The sequence below is a fragment of the Capricornis sumatraensis genome, chromosome X (genome assembly GCF_032405125.1).
Source record: "Capricornis sumatraensis isolate serow.1 chromosome X, serow.2, whole genome shotgun sequence".
NCBI lineage: Eukaryota > Metazoa > Chordata > Mammalia > Artiodactyla > Bovidae > Capricornis > Capricornis sumatraensis.
The window spans coordinates 36,567,125-36,587,793 of NC_091092.1; the positions used below are offsets into that span (position 1 = coordinate 36,567,125).

The following is a 20,669-nucleotide window of genomic DNA, read 5'->3' on the forward strand; positions in this document are numbered from 1 at the left end:
AGTAGAGGTTCAACCAAGAGGGAACGTAAGTATACCTAATGCTGATTCATGCTGATGTACGGCAAAGGTCATCACAATACTGGAAAGTAATTATGCTCTAATTTTTAAAAAATGAAATAAAACAATGGGCAGAAGATTTAACTATACATTTCTCCAAAGAAGACATACAAATAGCCAGCAGGCTCATGAAAAGATGCTCAGCATCACTAATTACCAGAGAAATGCAATTCAAAACTACAATGAGGTGTCACCTTACACCAGTCAGAATGTCCATTATCCAAAAATGTACAAACAATAAATACTGGAGAGGGTGTGGAAAAAAGGGAACCCTCCTATACTGTTGGTGAAAATGTAAATTGGCAGACCCACTATGGAGAACAGAAAGGAGATTCCCTAAAATACTAAAAAATAGACCTACTATGTGATTCTGCAACCCCACTCCTGGGCATATACCCAGAGAAAAATGTAATTTAAAAAATACATATATCCCAATGTTCATTGCAGAACTAAGTAAAATAGCCAAGACATGGAAGCAACATAAATGCCCATCAATTGAGGAATGGATAAAGAAGATGTGATACACACACACAGACACACACACATATGTATACACACACACAATGAAATATTATTCAGCCACAAAAAAGAATGCCATTTGCAGCAACATGGAAAAACCTAAAGACTGTCATACTGAATGAAGTAAGTCAGACAGAGAAGGACAAATACCACATGATATCACTTTTATGTGGAATCTAAAACATGATACAAATGAACTTATTTACAAAACAGAAATATGTAGAAAACAAACATGCTTACTGAGGGAGAAAGAGGGGAAGATAAATTGAGAGACTGATATTAACATATACACTATTATATACATAATAGATAACAACTGTATAGCACAGGGAACTTTACTCAATGCTCTGTATTGAACTATATGGGAATAGAATCTTAAATGAAGTATATATGTCTATACATAATGAAATTACTTTGCTGTACACCTGAAACTAAAACAACATTGTAAATCAACTACACTTCAATAAAATCTTTTAAAAAATGATGCGCACAGTAAACTAGAATAAAATTAAACATCACATATTTGTGCGAAATGCCAAGAAACAGAATAGATTGTTGTATCAGCACTTGGATACAGGATGCTGTTGGGTTAAATTTGTTAGCATAGAACTCTAAGTTTTACACTGAGATGATTTTACACTGAGGGGAAACATCAGAATAAGCCCTAGTGTAGCATAGGTCATGTGCATTTTCACATGTAATCATAGATAATTATATCTTCCTAAATGTCCTTGTCCCTTTGTGACCTGGCAAAATCTGATTCTTCTTTTCAACCTTAGGTTAAATAGTGACTCCTCTCTTAAAATCCTACCCAGTTTTCCATGATAGAATTAGTAATTCTGTCCTTTCAGTTGCATCTTGTTAATATTACTAATAATGTATACCACACTAACAATTTGGTTACTATAATGAATCTGCTTACATATCTTTTATCTTTGATTCTTCCACAATTCTTCCACATTATTTTCAGTTAATTGGGCTTTTACTGATCTTCAAATTTCCCCAGAATTATGTGGCTTCATAAATAAATGTGAAATCTTTAAGTTTCATTTTATAATATGAAACAGTAGCATTTTTCACAGGTGAAACAGAAGCATTTCTTCATTTAATATAATAGTATGTAGAATTACACATTGGAGCTAGAGTTAAAATTTGATATTTTTCTTTTTATGTTTAGTTTTCTCTTAGTAATAGCAGAGAGGGTAGGAAAAAATGGCCTGTATGAACAAACAAAGAATATATAGCTACCTTTCTTCTAAAATGACTAATGTATTGCTATAATTTCAGACTCACTGTACCTAGCTGTCCAAACCAAGCCTTCTGTTTTCTTCTGTCTCACACCCATTGCAATGGATTGTAATGCTTTTGTGCCCACAATTGCATGTGTACCCTCTCCTGCCATATACATTTATCATTCCGAATGTAAATTCCCCACCAGGGCTATAGATTATGGCTCTACACTCTGCACTTACAGAAAACCTAATGAAAAGAATAAATTACAGAGGAAGAAATTACCAACTATTACTATGATTCCCAATACTAGGGACCTTGAGCTACTTTAATGTGTATGAAAACTACTTCCAATGATTACAGCATCAGTGGGGAAAATGGAAAAAAGGAATTAACATGAACTGAAAAAGAACCTCCCTTTTGCTTTTGTTCATATAATAACGTGGTTATGTAGTGAATTAACTGAATTAAGTAAATCGTTAGGCTGTAATGAAATGCAGGGCTATGTATTGTTATATTGTCCTGAATAGAATAGAGAGTTTTACCACTCTAGGGTATTCGGAAAGCATAGTTATAGGAAGAACAAAAATATTTCCAGGGACTTCTCCTTTGAAATAACTCCCTCTCTCCTAAATGTCTAGAAACTACAAGTAATATGTTTTCTCCCTATGATTTGATGGGCAGCAAAAGGCTCCCCTGCCCCAAATATTTCCATCCCAAAGAACCAGAACTCTTCATATTACTAATATCTTTGGATGGAATTTATAAAGGTTCCAGTAACCATATAGTTTTAGCATCTGAATGGAAGAAGTTTAGACATAACGGCCTATCAACTAAGACTTACAGGTTTGGTTTTGTTAAATACCAGAAAGCAAGAAAAAATTAATGTACATTTAAACACAGACAACTTTCACACAAATTAGATTCTATACTGCTTTTGAAAACTCATGAAATCTGGCAAAACTAGACTCATATTCCTGCACAGAGAATATTTACTTTGGGCAAGTCATTTCATTTCTTTTTTAAAAATTTATTAATTAGAGTATAATTGCTTTACAATGTTGTGTTGGTTTCTGCCATTCAACCATGTGAATCAGCCATATGTATACATATATCCCCTCCCTCTCTGAATCTTAGTTTCCTCATCTGCAAGATGAATATCTAGGTCACAAAATTGTTAGTAGAATTAAATAAGATAATAAATAGAGCCTAGTGCATATTAAGCACTTGATAAATGATAATTATTAGTATTAACCCTATCTCCAGGGGCATGTATCCTGCAGTTTGGCATCAACCCTTCTACACCAGGCTTTTCTCTCAATACAGATGTTGAACATCAGTGCTAGTCTACGAGTACACTTGCACTATCTTCCTTATAATAAGAATATTTCTATTTTTCAAAATGAATGATAAATTGAGAGGACTTTTGTATTTCAGAAAAACAGGAAAGAATACTAAAACACTAAATATTCTCCAGATACTTTAAGCATGGCCCAATTTCTAAACAAGGTAGATGTGTCTACCATGAAAAGTGCTACTTTAAAGTTTCCCCCCCACTTGGCAGCAGTATTGTTGTTGTTTTCACATTGTGTATTTCAAACTGGTCATTCTTAGTTTCAAAGTTTCAAGACTTCAAAAAGATCCCAAGATATCTGAGTAGTGCATTAAAAACAAAGTTGGCATACTTTTCTTTTAAAAATCTGTTTGAAGTCAAGATGTGTTCAAGAAGAAAAGACACTTCATCTTCTGAAGCTGTGATACTTATTCTCTGTTTGTCCCTATCCATTCCTCCCCAGATCTATTCTCTACCCGTTTCTGACCTGCTCTGTGCTTTTGGAAAACTATTAATAATATCCACTAACAGCATTACAGGAATTCTCTTCTTGGCTGGCTTCTATGTATTTCTTAACTCTAGTTATGATCAGGAGGAGATTGAGGGTGGAGGGTGGAAGAGAGGGAAGGATAGAAGAGAGGTCAAAGAGAGGTCCCTATGTTTATGCTCTCTCCCCTAAACTCCATGAACTGCCATTTAGTGGTTCCTCTGTGGTCAAAGTTCTTATACTTTGCCCCCTCTTCCATGGCTCTATACCCTCTATAAATTACAGTAACATCATTCTCCCTCCCTGCCCATTCAAGGCTAAGGATGGTGATAGACTCCTATTGTGGTTATTTCCTGGTAACTTCCACATGTCTCACTAGTTCCCTTAACCCTAAATATTTTGCACTAAGTACTCTCCTGAAATATTGAATTAGATTCTGTCTCTTGACTAATATAGAAGCCATTACCAAATGTACTATTTTGTTTAAAAGATATTAATTTTTGCCTTAATTTTTGAGCTACACTCATTAAAGCAATAAAAATAAAATCTGTGACTATTCTACAATAGTGACTCTATGACTTATATAACCTTTATAATTGAATAGACATACGACTATTTAAGTGTTTCTTCTTTCAAGGTAAATATATATAAATGTGTAACATTTTAGTATTGTTGATTTTGGCATGGAAGAAATTATTGAATAAAACAAAAACAAAGGATAAGGGCTTCAAAGGTGGTTCAGTGGTAAAGAATCTGCCTGCCAATTCAGGAGATCTGAGTTCAATCCCTGATCCAGGAAGATCCTACATGCCACAGAGAGACTAAGCCCGTGCACCACAACTACTGAGCCTGTGTTCCAGAGCTAATGTGCTGCAACTACTGAAGTCCATGTGTCCTACAGCCAATGCTTCACAACAAAAGAAGTCACCACAATGAGAAGCCTGTGCACCCCAAATCACCACAACTGGAGAGAGTAGCCCCTGCTTGCCACAACTTGAGAAAAGCCTACACAGCAACAAAGATCCAGTATAACCAAAAATAAATAAATACAATTTTTAAAAATGAATAAAAAGCATAAAATCACCTAAATAGATGTGCAAACAGAATCTGACAAAATTAAACATCTATTTATGATAAAAAAAAAGAACTCAGCAAAATATAGGTGTCTCAATATAATAAAGGCTATATATAACAAATCCACATTTAACATCATATAGAACAGTGGAGAAGGCAATGGTAACCCACTGCAGTGTTCTTGCCTGGAGAATCCCAGGGACAGGGGAGCCTGGTGGGCTGCCGTCTATGAGGTTGCACAGAGTCGGACACGACTGAAGCAGCAGCAGCAGCAGCACAGTGGAAAGGTTAAAGCATTTCCTCTAAATTCAGACACAAGGAAGGATCCCACTCTCACCTCTTCTATTTAACATAGTATTAGAAGGCATAAACACAGGAATCAGACAAGAAAAGAAATAAAAGGCATCCAAACTGGAAGGGAAGAAGTAAAACTATCACTGTAGATATGACACTATATATAGAAAATCCTAAAGTCTCCACACCAAAATAAAAAATGAAGAATAAATGAATTCAGTAAACTTGTAGGATACAAGATCAATATAAAGAAATCTGTTATTTCTTTATATGCTAATAATGAACTATCAGAAAAAAGAATTCAAGAAGACAACCCCAGTTATGATTGCATCAAAAAGAATAAAATAACTGGGAATAAACTTAGCCAAAGAGATAAAAGATCTATACTCAAAAAACTCTAAGACATCAACAAAGGAAACTGAAGACAATACAAATAAATGGAAGGCTCCATGTTCACAGACTGAAAAAATCAACACTGTTAAAATTTCCATACTATAAAAGCAATCAACAAATTTAACATAATGCCTATAAAAATACCCATGACATATTTCCGATCCTAAAATTTATATGGAATCACAAAAGACCCAATTCAGCCAAAGCAATCTTGAGAAAAAAAGAACAAAACTGAAGATTTACATTTCCTAATTTTAGACTTTATTAGAAAGCTACAGTAATGAACATAGTATGTTACTGGCACAAAAACAGACACACAGAATAATGGAATAGAATAGAGCCCACAAATAAATCCATGCACTTATGATCAATTAAGCTACAACAAAGGAGGCATGAATATACAATGGAGAAAAGACAATCTCTTGAATAAGTGCTTCTGGGAAAAATCAGACAACAACATGTAAAAAAAATGAAATTAGAACATTCTTCAACACCATATAGAAAAATTACCTCAGGATAAAGACCAAAATATAAGATGAGAAATCATAAAAATCCTTGAAGAAAACAGGCAGGACAGTCTTTGACATAAATCACAGCAATATTTTTTGGATCAGTCTCAAAGGCAAATGAAACAAAAGCAAAAATAAACAAATGAAACCTAATTAAACTTAAATGCTTTTGCACAGCAAAGGAAACCACTGGCAAAAAGAAAAGAAAACTTACTGAGTGGGAAAAAATATTTTTCAAATGATATGACTGATAAAGGGTTAATATCTAAAATATGTAACAGCTCATAAAACTCAATATCAGAAGAACAAATAACCCAATCAAAAAAAAAAAAAAAAAAACAGGCAGAGGACCAGAATAGACATTTTTCAAAAGAAGCTATACAAATAGCCAATAGGCACATAAAAATGCTCAATATTGCTAATTATCAGAGAAATGCAAATCAAAACCAAAACGAGACATTACCTACACCTGTCAAAATAACTATCATCAAAAATTCTACAGATAAATTTTGGTGAGGATGTAGAGAAAAGGGAACATTATTTACAGTATACAAGATACAGAAGAAATCTAAGTGTCCATCACAACAGATGAACTAATAATGGAGATGTGTATATGTATGTATGTGTTCACACACACATACACAGGGGAATAATACTCAGTCATAAAAAGAATGAAATTTTGCCATTTGCAGCAACATGGATAGACCTAGAAGGTATTGCACTTAGTAAAATAAGTCAGATAGAGAAACAACAATACTCAATGTTACCACTTAAGTGGGGGATTCCCTGGTAGCTCAGTGGCAAAGAATCCACCTGCAATGCTGGAGACATGGGTTTGACCCCTGGGTTGGAAGATCCCCTGGAGAAAGAAATGGCAAACACTCCAGTATTCTTGCCTAGGAAATCCCATGGACAGAGGAGCATAATGGGCTAGCCCATGGGCTCACAAAAGAGTCAGATATGACTTAGCAACTAAACAATAACCAACAATCATTTAAATGTAAAATCTAAAAAATAAGTCAAATAAATGAAATAAAAAGACAAAAACAGACTCAGAGAAAAAAATTGTGGTTACCAGTAGGGAGAAGAAAGGGGACAGTGGCAAGACAGGGATAAGGAATTATGAGGAACAAACTATAATAAGGTAAAAAAGCTTCAGGAATATATTTAATAGCACAGGGAATATAGCCAATACTTTATAATAACATTAAAGGGATTATAAGCTATGCAATTTTGAATCACTCTCATACACCTAAAGCTAACATAATATTGTAAATCAACTATACTTCAATGAAAAAAATTAATCCTAATAATGATACTAATTATTATTCCATCTGGTAGAATGTCACTTTTAAAAAATCATTCAATTAATTGAGTTATAATACTGCAATTAAGAATTACAGTAGTGCATGTGCTGGAAATACTTATTACTTAATAAAACACTATTTAGCCCTGGGATTGAGTATGTGTTAATACTCAAAAGATATAGAAATGCTTACTTTTATTGAAACCAAACTATTAGGAGAATCAAATAAATGTAATTTTAGCACACTGACAACAATGAGACACAAATAACAACCAAACAAGGTGATAAAAGATGTTTACCAAAAAAAAGAAAATCATTCTCTAGGGGCTGTCCTATGCCAAGGAGAGAATTAGTTCATATATTTTCATTTTCAACCAAAATACTGGTCAATAATCATCCATGTTAACTAAGATGACAAGAAGCTCTTAAACCAAAACAATTTGAAAGAAAAAGAAATGCAAGAAGGCAAAATGGTTCTCTGAGGAGGCCTTAAAAATAGCTGAGAAAAGAAGAGAAGCAAAAAGCAAAGGAGAAAAGGAAAGATATACTTAACTGAATGCAAAGTTCCAAAGAATAGCATGGAGGAAAAAGAAAGCCTTCTTAAGTGAATAATGAAAAGAAATAGAGGAAAACAATAGAATGGGAAAGACTACAGATTTCTTCAAGAAAACTGGAGATACCATGAGAACATTTCATGCAAAGATGGACACAGTAAAGGAAAGAAACAGTATGGACTTAAAAGAAGCAGCAGATCTTAAGAAGAGGTGGCAAGAACACACAGAAGAACTACACAAAAAAAGGTCTTAAAGATCTGAGTAACCATGAAGGTGTGATCACTTACCTAGAGCCAGACATCCTGGAGTGTGCAGTCAAGTGGGACTTAGGAAGCATTACTACAAACAAAGCTACTGGAGGTGATGAAATTCCAGCTGAGCTTTTTAAAATCCTGAAGGCGATGTTGTTAGGGCTAGTGTACTGGGATTACCCTGAGGGATGGGATGGGGAGGGAGGTGGAAAGGGGGTTGAGGATGGGGAACACATGTACACCCATGGCTGATGTATGTTAATGTATAGCAAAAACCACTACAATATTGTAAAGTAATTAGCCTCCAATTAAAATAAATTAATTAATTTTTAAAATATGCCAGCAAATTTGGAAAACTCAGCAGTGGCCACAGGACAAGAAAACGTCAGTTTTCATTCCAATCCCAAAGAATGTTCAAACTACCATATAATTGTACTCATTTCACATGCTAGCAAGGCTGTGCTCAAAATTCTCCAACCTAAGCTTCAACAGTACATGAACCGGGAACTTCCAGATATACAGGCTGGATTTAGAAAAAGTGGAAGAACCAGAGATCAAATTGCCAATGTCCATTGGATCATAGAAAAGGCAAGAGAATTCCAGAAAAATAGCTACTTCTGCTTCATTGACTATGCCAAAGCCTTTGACTGTGTGGATCACATTAAACTGTGGAAAATTCTTCAAGAGAAGGGAATACCACACCACCTTACCTGCCTCCTGAGAAACCTATATGCAGGTCAAGAAACAACAGTTAGAACCACACATGGAACAAAGGACTGGTTCCAAACTGGGAAAGGAGTACGTCAAGGCTGTATATTGTCACCCTGCTTTTTTTAACTTATATGCTAAGTATATCATGAGAAATGCTGGGCTGGAAGAAGTACAAGCTGGAATCAAGATTGCCAAGAGAAATATCAACAATTTCAGATATGCAGATGATACCACCCTAATGGCAGAAAGTGAAGAGGGACTAAAAAGCCTCTTGATGGTGAAAGAGAAGAGTGAAAAGGCTGGCTTAAAAATCAACATTCAAAAAACTATCATGGCATCTGGTCCCATCACTTCATGGCAAATAGATGGGGAAAAGAAATGAAAACAGTGACAGATTTTATTTTCAGGCTTCAAAATCACTGTGGAAGTTGAGTACAGCCATGAAATTAAGATGCCCACACCTTGGAAGAAAAACTATGACAAACCGAGACAATGTATTAAAAAGCAGAAACATCACTTTGCCAACAAAGGTCTTATAGTCAAAGCTATGGTTTTTCCAGTAGTCATGTATGGATGTGAGAGCTGGACCATAAAGAAGTCTGAGTGCTGAAGAATTGATGCTTTTGAACTGTGGTGTTGGAGAAGACTTATTAAATTTTTTTAATTAATTAATTTATTTTTAAATTAGTTATTTTAATTGGAGGCTAATTACTTTACAATACTGTAGTGCTTTTTGCCAAACATCAACATGAATCAGCCATAGGCACATATGTGTTCCCCATCCAGAACCCCCCTTCTACCTCCCTCCCCATCCCATCCCTCAGGGTCAGCCCAGTGCACCAGCCCTGAGCACCCTGTCTCATGCATTGAACCTGGACCAGCAATCTGCTTCACATATGATAATATACACATTTCAATGCTATCCTCTCAAATCATCCCACCCTCGCCTGGAGAAGACTCTTGAGTCCCTTGGACAACAAGGAAATCCAACCAGTCAATCCTAAAAGAAATCAACCCTGAATACTCATTGGAAGGACTGATGCTGAAGCTGAAGCTCCAATATTTTGGCCACCTGATGCAAAGAGCTGCCTCACTGGAAAAGACATTGATGTTGGGAAAGACTGAAGGCAGGAGGAAAGGGGGCGACAGAGGAGAAGGATGTGATGGTTAATGGCATCACTGATCCAATGGACATGAATTTAAACAAACTCCAGGGGATGGTGAAGGACAAGGAAGCCTGGTGTGCTGCAGTCCATGGGGCCGCAAAAAGTAGGACACAACTTAGCAAATAAACAGCAACAACAAGCTCTTAAAATATTCCAAAGTGCCTATAGAATTATCAAGGAATCAAGATATGCTTTGTTTAGTTTTGGTTTCCTGTACTCTTAACTGCGGAGAAGGCAATGGCACCCCACTCCAGTACTCTTGCCTGGAAAATCCCATGGACGGAGGAGCCTGGTAGGCTGCAGTCCATGGGGTCGCGAAGAGTCGGACACGACTGAGCGACTTCACTTTCACTTTTCACTTTCATACATTGGAGAAGGAAATGGCAGCCCACTCCAGTGTTCTTGCCTGAAGAATCCCAGGGGCGGGGGAGCCTGGTGGCCTGCCGTCTATGGGGTCGCACAGAGTCGGACACGACTGAAGTGACTTAGCAGCAGCAGCACTCCTAACTGCATAAGTTTATATCATTTTCTCATAATTGCTAATGCACATGTTTATTTAAGAAATAGTGTTGGATGCTTACTTTATGCAAGATGCACTTAGAACTACAGATGAAATGACAGTGAACGATAATGGTGTTGGAATGTTCTGGTTAACTGAGAAAAATTTTGAAGGTCATTATGCACTTTACTCCATCTCCCATACTGGCTACAGTGAAATTTTCTCTATGTGGCCAAATATGTTAAATAACAATATTAAATGACCAGGATTCCCTTTAGATTACAATTTAACATTCTTACTAATTTCTAATTTCTCTTACCTCAGTTGCTACTTTTGTAAAAATCAGCAGAATGTTGGTTACAGCTACTTTGGGTAAATATTTGTTTACTTGATAATGTATTCTGCTTTAGGCTGGCTTTAGGCATCTGTGATGGTGACAGGAAATTCATCTATCCCTCTCAAACATGATGCATTTAAATCAGTTTGGGTTTGAGTTGGTAAAGGATAAACTGCTCAGAAAGGGAATACTAAGTGGGATGCATTTACTTTTGGTCTCTCAGGAGAAAGAGAATTTGAACAGGAGACCACACTTCATGTTCATCTGCAAAACGAGGCACCCATCCCATTGCCAGGTGTCATTTGTGTTTCACAGACATATGGATAACTCAAGGGACATGCCAAAATGAATTTTTTAAAAACAATGTTTTAAACTGGGTGTAAATTGTTAATGGCAGGATATCTTGACACTAATCAAAACAGAGTAAAGGTTACACTTGTATATTTCCAAACTAAATAACATCATCAAATTTATGAATACCTATTGAACACCTACAGTATGCAGGGATGATAACATTGAAGATGAAGGATTCCTGATACTCCACATACCTTTGACTAGTAGTAGTTAGAAAGTTAAATTGTTAGTCGCTCCATCCATGTGCGACTCTTAGGGGCCCCTTGGACTGCATCCTACCAGGCTCCTCTGTCCATGGAACTCTCCAGGCAAGAATACTGGAGTGGGTAGCCATTCCCTTCTCCAGAGATCTTCCCGACTCAGGGATCAAACCTGGGCCTCTCACGCTGGGCTGATTCTATACCATCTGAGTGACTAGGGAAGCCCCTAGTAGTAAGCTGGAAGTGTACACAAATACATTTCTATTGTGATTGAAGCTGTTAAGCTGATATTGGCTGATCTAACTGCTCCAAAATTCTAGTTTGTTCTGGCATCTTTGTCCCAAGAGCTGCATTTACTATCAGATCCCATAGTTGCAAGGGTGCCTTGAACAGGTTGGAACACAATTTCATTTACCCCGTAGATATCTTGAGGCGCTGGTTGGTTCTGTTAGATTAATGATATTTAAAAGTGAAGTTATCTTTGGCAGAAATTGGGGGGTTGATGAAATGAATAGCAATTCTCCCCTCAATGCTTCCCAGGGCAAACCTGTTCAGTTTATTCTGTTTGTCTTTAAAAAAACAGCCACACGTTGAGGCTGATGCTTCAGTGGAGACGCTATCCTCCTGAGTTCAGAAGGTTGATTCTCTAACTGATAGACAATCCGTTCCCTCTCTGCAGCTGCCACCCAGCCATAGGATCACCATGTCATCAGAGTGACACCTTTCAGGAAGTTGTAAAATCATCATAGGAGGTGATGATTGTGTATCCCCAAACTTCAAAGTCTTATCCTAGTTCCAGGTCATCACACAACTGTAGTTTGGTGTTGTGATCCAATGTATGGTTTTCACAGGAGTATCATGTTGCACAATGTGTCTATTGCCTGCTTACTGTTGAGGTCCCATGTTTTGGCAGTCTTATCACATGATGCTGTAAACACTTGGCTCCCATCATCACTCCAGCCGACATCTAGCACAGGCTAGGTGTGTATCTGCTGGGCTTTTGCAATAGTCTATCCACTATCTTGAGCTTCCTGCTGCTGCTGCTAAGTTGCTTCAGTCATGTCCAACTCTGTGCGACCCCATAGATGGCAGCAACCAGGCTCCTCTGTCCCTGGGATTCTCCAGGCAAGAATACTAGAGTGGGTTGCCATTTCCTTCTCCAAAGCATGCATGCATGCTAAGTCGCTTCAGTCATGTCCGACTCTGTGCGACCCCATGGACAGCAGCCCACCAGGCTCCTCTGTCCACAGGATTCTCTAGGCAAGAGTAGTGGAGTGGGTTGCCATTTCCTTCTCCATTGAGCTTCCTAGCAGCAAACATCAACATTGTTAGCCCACGATCCTACAGAAGAAAGTTCCCCAGCAAAGTTGGTAGGCTAAAAGACAGACAACCAATCCTATCATCAGGAGAGGATGTTACCTCAATATCCTTCATAAAGTGAAAGTGAAATTTGAAAGTCTCTCAGTCACATCTGATCCTTTGTGACCTCATGGACTATACGGTTCATGGAATTCTCCAGGCCAGAATACTGGAGTGGGTTAACTGTTCACTTCTGCAGGGGATCTTTCCAATCCAGGCATCAAACCCAGGTCTCCTGCATTGCAGGCAGATTATTTTACCAGCTGAGCCATCAGGGAAGCCCTTCATATCCTTCATAAGGTTGTGATTTATCCGTGGTTATGTTGCCAAACATGCTGGTCCTGCCAGATCCAAAACCCGAGCTTGTTCCAAACAGATTCATGCCACGGAGGGAAGCCAGCAACAGGGAGCGGGAGGAGCTCAGAAGCCTGTGACTCCACTTGCGCATGAAGGAGATGGAAGCCAGGCAGCAGGCCGGCCGAAGAAACTGCCCTCCAAATTTCTAAAAGCAAGATTTTCAACCATGGGATTTGGGGGCAGATATGCCAGTGAACAGCATACTTCTCCTTCTGCCTCATCTTCTACGTCTAATCAACACCAATGTTTTATGAACTGTAACTCCTAAACATCACTGGAACATACCATTCCTCTCCATCCATCCGAATGTCACATCCCTAAGCGGAAGCCACCCTCATCTCTTACGTGGACCTTCTCCTAACAAGTCCCCCTATACCAAGTCTTTCCCCATTCCAAACTGCTTTTCATATCACAATATCATGAATCATTCTAAATAAAGCACAAATATAATCATTACCTCCACTGCCTTGCCTTCAGGCTTCCTGTTGCCTGCCAAGTTAAATTCAAATGGCATAGCAAGGCATGTGAGTACAAGTCTTATACTCTTTCACTAACCATCCCCATGTTTCTGTGGATATATTCCATGTTCTAATTAAACTAAACTGCTTACAGCTCCACACACACTTATTCCCTCTCATCTGCCCATAATTTAGCACATGCTAGTCCCTTTGCCAGGCACACCCTTCACCCCTTCACCTTCACTTTTTCTAAAGCTCACTTTACTCACTATTCAGGTCTCAGCTAAGACACCTTCCTTCAGGCAACCCCATTTGACTCTCAAAGACTGTGCTAAATATGGCTCCTGGTTTTACCAGAATAATTTGTGATTCCTTGTTACCACTTAATCCCACTGGATTTTAATTGCTTGTTTGTCTAGCTGTTTCACTGGGCTGTAAATTCCATGAGAACAATTTTATCTTGCTAATCCTTATATCCTCAATCCCTAGTATAATGGTTCCACATAATCTGTCGTTGCTAATAGCCCTCCTATTTTAAATGCATGGATTTTTTTTTTTTACTTCAAAGAACCGTGTCCAATCTGAAAATGGGGGTGCATTTGAATCTGGGGGAAGTGGACAGGTAACTTGGGTTACCTATCATGTCCAGAAACTCAACCTACAAAATGATATACTATAGAGACAGCTATGTCTTATAGGAATTCTTTTTCCACTTTAGCACTACAAGACACCCACAGAAGCTTTACAAGCATTTGCCCCCCTCATTCACCAGTGTTGTGCAAATTAAAAACATCTTGTCAAGGCAGAGAATCTTCTCCATATAAGATACAGAAAGGAAAGGACACCACTTTAGTACTTTATAAGCACTGAACCAGATTAAAACGCACATCACAGGCAACCTGCTAATAGATTCTGAAGACAGAAAGCGATTCCGCCCTATATATCATCAAGCAGTTACAATGCATTACATACATGTTCTCAAGATTAACCATAATTTGTCTTTCCATAAGAGGATACTACAACACCGTTTCATATGCATTCTTTCACAGTTCATCCCCAATTCATCTGGCATTGAGATAGCCATTTCTGTTAGCTAATTGCCTTTGTCTGAAGGAAAAACAAAACTCCTGTCACTAGGACAAGCATTTGGTTACAGCTCAGGAAAAGGCATTCCTACAGTAACAGGGAAACATTCACGCTCTATATTCCTTGATGTTTACATTCCAAAGAGATGCTTCCCAGATGCTTAAGAAAAACACTCCTGGGTTGCAAAGCTAGCAAGTGGCTTACCTTGCTAGCTGTACAAACAGATGTACAGAGATATTAAAGGGAAAGGAGAAGGATTCACAAATAATAGATTTTTCACAGAAATATACTGAGAAAGGGAGAGGGAATTTTCCTCTTGGCAATGGGAAAAACCATTTTTAAAAAATCTACCCTTATCCCAGTCAGCTCAAAGTTAGGTAGGCCTTTGTCTTTTCTTAACAAGCAGGCCTCCCTCAGAGAATATATTTCCTCTCTCACAATCTATGTATCTCACATAGTAGAAGAAATGTTTTGAGAAAGCCATACCCATGGCTTTAAAAAACATATATATGCTAATGAGGCAGCTTTAAAAAACATATATGTGCTAATAAGAAGTCCAGATTATATTACTAGTCTGGCCTTTCCCTTGAACTCAAGACTCAAACAGAAGAGATATTAAAATATTTAAAGATCAGGACTTCCCTGGTGGTCAGTGGTTAAGACTCCATGCTCCCAATGTAGGGGGCCCAGGTTCAACACTGTTCAGGGAACTAAGATCTCGCATGCTGTATGGCAAGGCCAAAATGAATAAATAAAAAAACACTCTACAAAATAAAATATATAAAAATATTCAAACATTGATATTTCCTGGATATTGGGAAATCAGAAAAGACACCAGCCTATGTTCTATGTAGGTATGCTCTATATATGCAACTGTCTGATCAAAATTTCCACTTAATAATGAATTAGTGTCTTAAGTATATTGTGTGAAACTTCTATCCCTAAACTGCTCATAGCATGGTCTTCCCTGTACCAATAAGAGATAACCCTATTGCTTGGGCCAAAAAAGTAAGAGTCATCACTGATTCTTTTTCTTACGCTCCACACCCAGCTTATAGGGAATCCTATCTTCTCCAATTTAAAAATGTGTCAGCAAATCTCAACATTTCTTATCTCCTGCACTGTTAAGACTCTAGTCAAAACTACCATCACTTTGGGGCCTGGATTACTGTAAAAACCTACTAACTGGTCTCCCTGCTTAACATCTTCTGCTCCTACATTCTTCTCCATACAAAAGCCAGAAAGATTTTGTTAAAAACCCCAAATAAGATCATGTTTCTCTTCAGCTCAAACCTCTTAAGACTTCCTATTTCAGGAGAGTATAAGTTAAAGTCCATACAATTGCTGATAAGCCTCCACAAGGCCTCCTGTTATTTTCGTCATCTCATCTCCTATTTCTTGTCCTTTTGCTCTCTTCACTGTATCCCCACTGCCCATTTGCTGTTCCTAAATCATGCTAGGCTTCAAACTGGCCTTGAAGCCCTAGACCTGGCTATTTCTTTGGTCTTGAACTCATTCCTCAGCTATTGGCATGGCTCTCCTCTTCTTTCACCAATTTATAAAAGAACTTTTTAAATATATTCTTTTTGAGACACAATTTACATACCACAATATTCTCTAAGTTAAAGTGTAAAATTCAGTGTTTTTTAGTATATTCATCGAGCTGTACAATCATCATCCTTTTATAATTTGAGAAACTTTTCGTCACCTCAAAAGGCTAGTTTGAACTCATTAAACGGCCACTTCTCCATTCCTCCAGTTCCTTCAGTCCCAGGCAACCATTACCTTGCCTCTCTGTGGATTTGCTTACTCCTGTCATTTTGTACAAATGAATTCATATAATATGTGGTCATTTTGTGTCTGGTTTCTCTGAGTTAGCATCATGTTTTTGAGGTTCATCCCCGGTCTCATATCACTACTTCATTCCTTTTTATGGGTAAAAATACTTCATTGTAAGTATATATGACAATTTGACTGTATTCATCTGTTGATGGGACAGAAACATTAACCTTTAAGGACTAAAACTATAATTCAACATTAGTGCATCCACAATTATAACTGCTAATGACAAGATTACATGTGGTATGCACAAAATGTTGTGAAGAATAATATTTAAATTATTTGCCAGCAAGTGATTTTTAAAATAAAGTCCCTTCTAGTTCTTGTTTTATTAAATATGTGAATACAGTGTTTTCATTAATCTCTTACCTCTGACAACTTGTATTTGGCATGGGTTCAGCTAGATCCCTAGGACAGCAGTAGAGTTTTCAGTCCATTCCTGTCCATAACTGCAGTAGTCCACACAAGTTATAACCCTGGATATGTTCTCAAATAAGAGAACACGAAGGCATCGCCCTCAGGAATTTCACTATCAGAGAAACAGCTTTGCTACTATATTTTTTTTAACTGTTCTAGGCCCTATTTGGGGGGCTTCCCTTGTAGCTCAGTCAGTAAAGAATATGCCTGCAGTGCAGGAGATCCGGGTTCAATCCCTGAGTTGGGAAGATCCCCTGGAGAAGGAAATGGCGACCCACTCCAGTATCCTTGCCTGGAAAATCTCGTGGAAAGAGGAGCCTGGTGGGCTGCAGTCCATGGGGTTACAAAGAATCGGGCATGACTGAGCGATTAACACTTACTTACTTGAAAGTGAAAGTGAAATCGCTCAGTCGTGTCCAACTCTTTGTGACCCGTGGACTGTAGCCCACCAAGCTCCTCCGTCCATGGGATTCTCCAGGCAAGAATACTGAAGTGGGTTGCCATTTCCTTCTCCTTACTTACTTACTTAGGCCCTATTCAGTGACGCATTCAACCCTGTGCTAGACTTGTGTGCTGTGCTCAAGGACAGCTGGGATGTTCTGAGAGGTCTTTATAACATCTTAACTCAGGGATTCGCTCATCTGGGACTGATCTGCATAGTATTCTGCCTATGTGTCAGAAGACGGCCCAGGTTTGGGAAACACCCTGGGCTGCCTGCCTCCTTCCACTTTCAGAGGCAGTTTGGTTAAGGTTAGAGTTGAAACCATCAATCTAAGGAAAACTAGCTTAGACTCTGCAGAAATATGACTTTGTCTTGAGGCTTTTAAATTAATATAATTTACACATCATGTAGTCAACCATTTTAAAGTGTACAGTTTAGTAGTTTTCAGTCTATTTACAAGGTTGAACAACTATCACCATGATCTATCTTCAGAATATTTTCATCACCCTATAAATAAACCCCATACACAGTAACAGTCATTCCTTACTCCTTTCCTCAGACTCCTAGCAACCACTAATCTACTTTCTATCTCTAAGGATTTTCCTATTCTGTACATTTCCTATAAATGGAACTTACAATCTGTATCCTTTTGTGCTTGCCTAGTGTCTTTGAAGTTGATTCATGTTGTAGCATGTATCAGAATTCATTCCATTTCATGGTTCAGTAATATCTCATCCTATAGATATAAAACATTTTGTATACCCACACATCCAGTGATGAGCATTTGATTTGTTTCAATTTTTTGAATATTAGAAATAATACTGCTATGAACACTGATGTACAAATTTTAAAAAATTATTTATTTTAAATTTATGTGGACATATTATCCACTTATTTTTTTAATCAAATTTCCCCTCCCAGCAAAACCTGTCCTAACAGTCCTCTTTAAAATATCATTCCCACTCTCTTCATGACGTTTTCTATTCCTCTTCACTGGGCTGTATTTCTCTATACACTTGCAATCATCTGTTTATTATTCATCTTTCTTCATTTGAATGCAAACTACCTGAAGGCAGAGAATCTTATTTCTTTTGTTTAATGCTGTAACCTCAGTGCTAGTAAAGGGTCTTAGGCAGAGCAGATACACAATATGAATTTTTAACACTTTCTGTGTCCCCTTTCTTCTGAACAATTACTCTCTTCACTGTCCCCTCTACACACATGGCTTGAAAAGTCAATTCTGATAAGGTTTTACCTGTCTACTTTCCATACCAAAGGAACTGGAAAGGGTATGTAGACATTCTCCAGATATTCCATTTCTGTTTCTAAAGAAAACAATGTGAGTGAACTGTCAACATCACATGAACTTTATAATATGGATATTAAACAATGGACGGTGGAGGCAAAAGGCCTAGATTTGAATTCATAGTCTTCTACCTTTTAGCTGTATGACCTTGAATAAGTTTCTTTACTATACTTTTCTCATGTGTGTAAAACAAGTAACAACTGTATCTGTCTCATGGGGTACTTGTCAGGATATATGCATTAAAGAATGTGAAGTATTTATGACAGCATAAGATATCTCAGTTTAGTTCAATTCAGTTTCTCAGTCGTGTCTGATTCTTTGCAACCCCATGAATCGCAGCACAGCAGGCCTCCCTGTCCATCACCAACTCCCAGAGTCTACTCAAACTCAGGTCCATCGAGTCAGTAATGCCATCCAGCCATCTCATTCTCTGTCATCCCCTTCTCCTCCTGCCCCCAATCCCTCCCAGCATCAGAGTCTTTTCCAATGAGTCAACTCTTCGCATGAGGTGGCCAAAGTACTGGAATTTCAGCTTTAGCATCATTCCTTCCAATGAACACCCAGGACTGATCTCCTTTACAATGGACTGCTTGGATCTCCTTGCAGTCCAAGGGACTCTCAAGAGTCATCTCCAACACCACAGTTCAAAAGCAGCAATTCTTCGGAGCTCAGCTTTCTTCATAGTCCCACTCTCACATCCATACATGACCACTGGAAAAGCCATAGCCTTGACTAGACAGACCTTTGTTGGCAAAGTAATGTCTCTGCTTTTGAATATGCTATCTAGGTTGGTCATAACTTTCCTTCCAAGGAGTAAGTGTTTTTTAATTTCATGGCTGCAATCACCACCTGCAGTGATTTTGGAGCCCAGAAAAATAAAGTCTGACACTGTTTCCACTGTTTCCCCATCTATTTCCCATGAAGTGATGGGACCAGATGCCATGATCTTCTTTTTCTGAATGTTGAGCTTTTAGCCAACTTTTTCACTTTCCTCTTTCATTTTCATCAAGAGGCTTTTTAGTTCCTCTTCACTTTCTGCCATAAGGGTCGTGTCATCTGCATATCTGAGATTACTGATATTTCTCCCGGCAATCTTAATTCCAGCTTGTGCTTCTTCCAGACCAGTGTTTCTCATGATGTACTCTGCATAGAAGTTAAATAAGCAGGGTGACAATATACAGCCTTGATGTACTCCTTTTCCTATTTGGAACCAGTCTGTTGTTCCATGTCCAGTTCTAACTGTTGCTTCCTGACCTGCATACAGATTTCTCAAGAGGCAGGTCAGGTAGTCTGGTATCCCCATCTCTTTCAGAATTTTCCACAGTTTATTGTGATTCACACAGTCAAAGGTTTTGCCATAGTCAATAAAGCAGAAATAGATGTTTTTCTGGAACTTTCTTGCTTTTTCGATGATCCAGCAGATGTTGGCAATTTGATGTCTGGTTCTTCTGCCTTTTCTAAAACCAACTTGAACATCTGGAAGTTCATGGTTCATGTGTTGCTGAAGCCTGGCTTGGAGAATTTTGAGCATTACTTTACTATCGTGTGAGATGAGTGCAATTTTGTGGTAGTTTGAGCATTCTTTGGCATTGCCTTTCTTTGGGAATGGAATGAAAACTCACCTTTTCTAGTCCTGTGGCCACTGCTGAGTTTTCCAAATGTGCTGGCATATTGAGTGCACCACTTTCACAGCATCATCTTTCAGGATTTGAAATAGTCAGCTGGAATTCCATCAGATACCTAGTAATTATTATTATCATCATCACCAGCAAATAAAAGGTAAAGCAACTCATAATTTCTTTGCTTCACAATGGCAAGAAAGTATAAAATTTCCATCAATACAGAAATAAAAGAAAAAGCATATACACTTTGATACTACCCAACTGACAATGGCATTTCAAGTAAAGACTATGAATAAAAATAACAATAATTATTCCAACTAACAGTTAATGAGAGGCAGTATAATATGGTAATCAAGAGCACAGTCTCTGGAGCCACATTCAGTCAGTTCAGTTGCTCAAGTCATGTCCGACTCTTTGCAACACCATGGACTTCAGTATGCTGGGCCTCCCTGTTCATCACCAACTCCTGGAGTTTGCTGAAACTCATGTCCATTGAGTTGGTGATGCCA

At 38.0% G+C, this 20,669-nt stretch overlaps 1 pseudogene; it reads right to left on the bottom strand.

Annotated features, from left to right (window-relative positions):
• Window positions 1-13,015, bottom strand: part of LOC138071630 (mRNA export factor-like) — a 104,737-nt pseudogene extending 91,722 nt beyond the window's left edge.
• Between the last annotated feature and the right edge of the window lie 7,654 nt (window positions 13,016-20,669).